At 41.5% G+C, this 5,988-nt stretch overlaps 1 pseudogene; it reads right to left on the bottom strand.

Moving 5' to 3' along the window:
- Positions 1-1,257: 1,257 nt before the first annotated feature.
- Positions 1,258-3,173, bottom strand: LOC122544265 (annotated as a pseudogene).
- Between the last annotated feature and the right edge of the window lie 2,815 nt (positions 3,174-5,988).

Genomic DNA, 5,988 nt, shown 5'->3' with positions numbered 1-5,988 from the left:
CATTTTAATTTTCTTCCCATTGCCACAGCACTGCCCTTCCCCACCCCAATGGTTGGGGCACCCTGCCCATTCTAACTTCTCAGGGAGCCAGTATGGTCACTTGGCAAATAATTGATATTTTAGTATTAAAAGAGAGAAAGTAATTTAATAATACTGTGCTTTTCACCACCTCAGGGCATCTCAAAGTGCTTTATAGCTAATAAAATTCTTTTCCAAATGTCATCACTGCCTTTGTGCAGAAAGCAAGTCCTGTGTGATTAAATATTTGACTGTTTCTTATTCCAAGGCAATATAACAACCTAAAGAAACATCCATAATAAGGAGCAGCTTATAGGAAAGATAATGTTTAAAAAGGACAAGGGATAAAGCAATGTCTAAGATGAAAGGAATCACATGATAACCAATAGTTTAGGGAGCATCAGAGTTTGTTTGGGTTAATATTTGAGATTGTGTAGACAACACCTTCCATAAGGAGATGGAAGAATGCTGATCTATGAGAATTGGAGGAGAATTGTCAGTCTACAACACTGTAAAACATATTGAAGTGAGCTGTTTATTGTTCCTTCAAATTTATAATAAATTTAGTTGTTTGATCATTTTAAAAAATGTTTAGTTTGTTCCTTATTAGAGCATTTGTTTAAAGTAGGTTCAATCAATAAACTTGTAGCCAATGTACTTTGTAGAACAACACATTTAATATTTTATTAGACAAGAGTCCACAGCCAATGCCTTCTCCAATCTCTACTGAATGGAAGCAAGATTTTAGCTGAATCTTTTCTGTCAATGTTAGAGGTGAAAGATGCTCAGGGTCTGATGATTTGCATCCTAAGGTTCAAAAGATTTTCTGCACTTAAGATTTTCTAATCTTCCCTGTACTTTAGAATACTGCCATGAGATTGAACAAATCAATTGTTTAAAATTTCCAATCATTTCAGAGAGCAATTAACTGTCAGCTATCCTGTTTTAAGGCTGGAATCGCACATCACAACACAGAATCATAGAATCCCTAATGTGTGGAATCAGGCCCTTTGGCCCAACAGGACCACACCGACCCTCTGAGCAGTAACCCACCCAGACCATTCCCCTACCCTAATATTTACCCCTGACTAATGCATCTAACCCACTGTCCCTGAACACTGTGGGAAATTTAGCACAGCCAATTCACCTAATCTGGACGTCTTTGGATTGTGGGAGGAAACCGGAGAAAACCCACACAGACACAGGGACAACATGCAAACTTCACACAGACAGTCATCTGAGGTTGGAATCAAACCCAGATCCATTGTGCCGTGAGGCAGCAGTACTAACTGCCGTGCCACTCATATCTCGTCTTAAACATTGTAAAATCTCAGGCAACATTTCACAGGAGAAATTATCAAGAGAAAATGAATTACCACCACACATTTATATCAGGAGAAGTAAGAGCTTTTGGGAGGGAATTGCAGAAATTAGATAATTGGAAGCTCAGGCAGCAATGGAGGATGTGAAGGAAATTCAAATTCTCAGAACCAGAGGAATGGGAATCTCAGAGGATTGTAGGGGTCATGGAGATAGTGGAGAGTGAAGGAGTGGTATTTACGTACAATTAATGCATATATGTCAGTTATAAAAAGCAGCAGAAGCCTACAAAGGTGAGGTAAGAATCAATATTTCTGGAAGACAACTGTATTGAAATACGAGGAAAGCATTCCCATAGACCGAACATCAGCTCAAAGCCAGTAACAAAAACCTCCAGCCACCATGACTGTCTCCCGAGTGATGTACGGTGCGTCCTGTGAACAAAGAAAGGAGACAGTGCCAGCACACTCCTCTGGCTCACTGATCCAATCGTCCCCTCAGTCTGTTGGCACATGATCTTGTCTGACAACACAGAGCTGAACTGAATCCTGATGATAGCTGGAACCAGGCAATTGACATGCATGTTTGCAGAGGCCGGTTCATTGGCCAGTACCTTGATTAGGACCAGCATAGTCGTCTTACTGATGCTGTAGAGCCTAATGACAGAGGAGAGCTGGTAGACAATAGTGCCACTGTCTTGTCGCTCCATTTGTGGCAAAGCCTGCTTAGCCAGGAGGAAAACTACTTTCATGTTAACCTCAAATATTTTGTCCCAAGGCTTCCTCTGAACAATCCAATGCCCTCGCCAGAAAGGGCTTGATTGTGGTGTTTGAAACCAGGATGTCAGTGGCTCCATAGTACTTCAGCTTCTCACTGACCAGCTCCTCACGGTCCTCCCTCTTGTCCACGTGGCAGATGGTACCCAAAACACAGAACCTCAGCCTGCAACTGTTCCACAGCCCTACCATATTAGTCTCCTTGCTGCTGCTGATGACGACTATCTGTGCACTGTCCCAGGCCATGCAAAAGGTGATCGCCAGCGTGATCCTCTGGGTCGAAGCAATGACCACAGCCACTTTACCACTCAACAAACCCACCTCTGCCATTTGAGGCAATGGGGAGGAATACAGAAAATGCTGCAACTATTCAGTAGATCTAGCAAGATCTACGGAGGGAGAAATCGACACAAGAGAGAAAGTTTCCAATCGATTTTGCCTGCCCCTGCCCTGACCAGGAAGGAGAATTCAGTGCTTGCTTTACATGACTCTAATATGTTGGATTTTGGACCTATGTGTATTGTTGGTGAAAAAGAGATGTGTGTGGCTGTAAAATTGTGTAGCTCACCTTTCATCCAGGCCGTTGTAACTGCGCTGTTTATTGAGGGTAGAATCTTGACTCAGAACTTTGGGTGAGTTATCTAGTGCTAAGTTTGCCCAAGACCCAGTTATAAAGGTGAAATTCTTCCCTGAAGCCTTCATATATTCTTGAAGTACTTAACTCTTGTCTCTCCATGTTAACATCCTCCAATTAACTTGCCATAGAAGAGGTTTTATGGCAAGCCCTTGTCTGGTAATATATTCTGACCCTATTCTTAGAAATCTCTTTAGTAGAGTGTGGATGTTGGGTATGTCAAGCAGGGCAAGAGACTCAATTTTGGGAACCTAATAGTGCCATATTATCTGGGGCATTCTCAAAAGGTTGCTTTTTTGCATGCCTGTCCCTCAAAAGCCTACAAGATAATAAGGAAGGTCCTTCCAGAACAATACTGTCCCTACATAGCAGCAGGAGGAGGCCATTCAGCCCTTCAAGCCTGCTCTGCTATTCATCACAATCATGACTGATCATCCAACTCAATAACCTAATCCTGCTTTCTCCCCTTAATCTTTGATCCCATTTGCCCCAAGTGCTATATTTAGCCGCCTCTTGAATACATTCAATGTTCTGGCATTAACTACTTCCTGTGGTAATTAATTCCACAGGTTCCACTCTTTGAAGACGGAAAATGAAAGGTTAACATAAAATTTGTACTGAGCCTTGTTTACAAACTGTAACGTGAGATTTGCTGCAAACAGACTGTTGCAGGAGGACCTAAGACAGCAATAACTTCTGCTTTTTGTTACTAAGCAATACCGCAAGGCCTTCTGAGCTCAAACTGCATGATCTGTGTCATGCGATTATCTTGTGGTTCTGTATAAACCTTGACACTTGCCTGTAATCTGCAAAAATCGAGGTCTGACTGCAATGTGGTCAGATGCTTATGCTCTCCCAAAGGACTTTGTTTACTAAATAATTTCTGATTGACATCTAAATTTGTAATGTGGCATTATTGTACTTACAACAGTGTGAAGAACTGTCTCTGCATCTCCATCCTAAATGATCCAACCCGTACCCTTAGACTTGGTCGCTTGCTTCTGGGTGCACCCACAATAGGGCACATCCTCCCTGCATTAACCGTCCAGTCCTGTTAGAAATTTATAAGCCTCAATGAGATCCTCCCTTAATCATCTACCTTTTGTGTCCGAAGCCAGAATTCATCATAGCATGTCTGAACAGGTGATGTAAAAATACGTACAAGAACATAGGAAGAACAACCATTCTATATACCTTCTACCATCTCTGGAGAGGCCAATTCCTAGTTACAAATGACAGCGTTTCATTGTCTCTGAAACAATGCTGGCATTAATACAGTAATTCTGATATTGATTTCCAGATCATTGTGAGAAATAGAATGCTGTTGAGGTTCGTAAATGTGTCAATGGCTTCTGGTCTTGGACTGACTTCTGTACTTTTTGACTTTACATGTTTCTTTTATGTGACACAGTGGTAAATATTTTTCAGTAATTTTGTACTGAAAACAAAATAGAAGTTATCTATAGATTTCTATATACTCATCTTGTAGTGGGATATTGAGAGTGTGGTGCTGGAAAAGCACATCAGGCCAGCAGCATCCAAAAAACCGAAGAATCGATATTTCGGGCAAGAGCTCTTCATCAGGAATGCGACTGCCTCATTCCCGATGAAGGACTCTTCCTAAAACATCGACTCTGCTGCTCCTCGGATGCAGCCTGGCCTGCTGTGCTTTTTCAGCACCATGCTCTCGACTCTGATCTCCAGCATGTGCAGTCCTCACTTTCTCCTATGCATTGGAATATGTAGAAAATTACATTGGACAGGTGGGCAGGAAACTAGCCACCAGGACACATGAGCACCAACTAGCCACCAAAAGACATGACCAACTATCACTAACATGACCAACAGGGGCACCTGTTTGACTGGGACAATACATCCATCTTGGGACAGGCTGAACAAAGATACACAGGAATTCCTCGAGGCCTGGCATTCAAACCTGAACTCCATTAACAAACATATCAATTTGGTTCCCACTTACCAACCTCTCAGAAAAAGAACCAGAAGTGATATCACCGGCCACAACAGATCAAGATACACAAATAGCAAGCTTCATCAGAGGCTTCATCGGAGGCTCATTGATGTTACCCAGCATGGTGACAAAACGTCTGAGAACAAACTACTAGCTCAGCAAACAAACTGACTATCTGATCCACAACCTGAGCTACAAATCTTCTCTAAAATTGCAAATGTCGATGGTGTTGGGGAAAAAGACATGAAAGCAAATGATCAGACTTGTTTATATTGAATGACAGAACAGGATTGACAAGCTGAATTGCCTGCTTCTTTGCTCCTTACACGTGCTGAGACATGGTCTATGCATCTTCCCGAAAACACAGCAGAGACCATCATGCTGAACAGGATAGGACAGAACAGATGGCCCTTCTTCACTCCACTTGTGTATGACAAGTGATCAGAAGATTTTCGAATGCTATCCAGAATGCTTGCAATCAATCCATATGGCATTTGATATATTTTTCAGTTCTTATATTTTGCCATGAGTTGAAGTTTTTTGTTTGCAATAAAAACATTGTGTTAATAGCTGGGGGGAGTTATGACATGCAGGATCTGTTTTAATATTGAAATAAATGCTTAAATTTTATTCTTTGTTTAGTAGGCAGCTGCCTTCACATGAGATCAGTTGCTATGTTCAAAGTGCTGGGAGAAGTCAGTTCATGGCTGATGAAGAGCACAAGAAGTGAGCAGCAGGGAATGATCAGGGCTGCCACCAGGGAGCTGGATTTGGAGTGAGCAACTGAGAGGGTATACTGACATTAACCCCTTTTGTGAGGGCAGGTGGCTCGCAGAAGAAGCAAGATAGCAATCCAGGTTGAGGAAAGGTGGGAAATATTGAAACATCCATCATGAAATTGCTATAAAAATAAAATTTGTAAAAGGGAAAGCTAAAATCTAAATTTGCCGGCTCCACTGTGAAAGTTGTGAAGCCAGGAATAAATTGCTGCTGCTGTTTTATTGCTTTGAACTAAATGAATGACCACAATTAGACTTGCAGAGAACTGGGTAATTATTGGTGGTTCAAGAGAAGGAAAGTTCTACCAATTTATATTTAAACTAAGTAAATGATCAGAAACAACCAAACCTTGTGATCAAAAGTGGTTGAGGTAGAGTATTTCAATTGAATTTGAGAACTAATTTACAGTGAAAAGATATATGAACTGACTAGAAGAGCAGGTTTGCCCCTACGTCAGGAGGCTTGGTGATATTATCACTCAACTATTAATC

Source organism: Chiloscyllium plagiosum, chromosome 47 (genome assembly GCF_004010195.1).
Source record: "Chiloscyllium plagiosum isolate BGI_BamShark_2017 chromosome 47, ASM401019v2, whole genome shotgun sequence".
In the NCBI taxonomy this organism is placed as follows: Eukaryota; Metazoa; Chordata; class Chondrichthyes; order Orectolobiformes; family Hemiscylliidae; genus Chiloscyllium; species Chiloscyllium plagiosum.
This window is presented reverse-complemented; position numbering and strand designations above follow the sequence as displayed.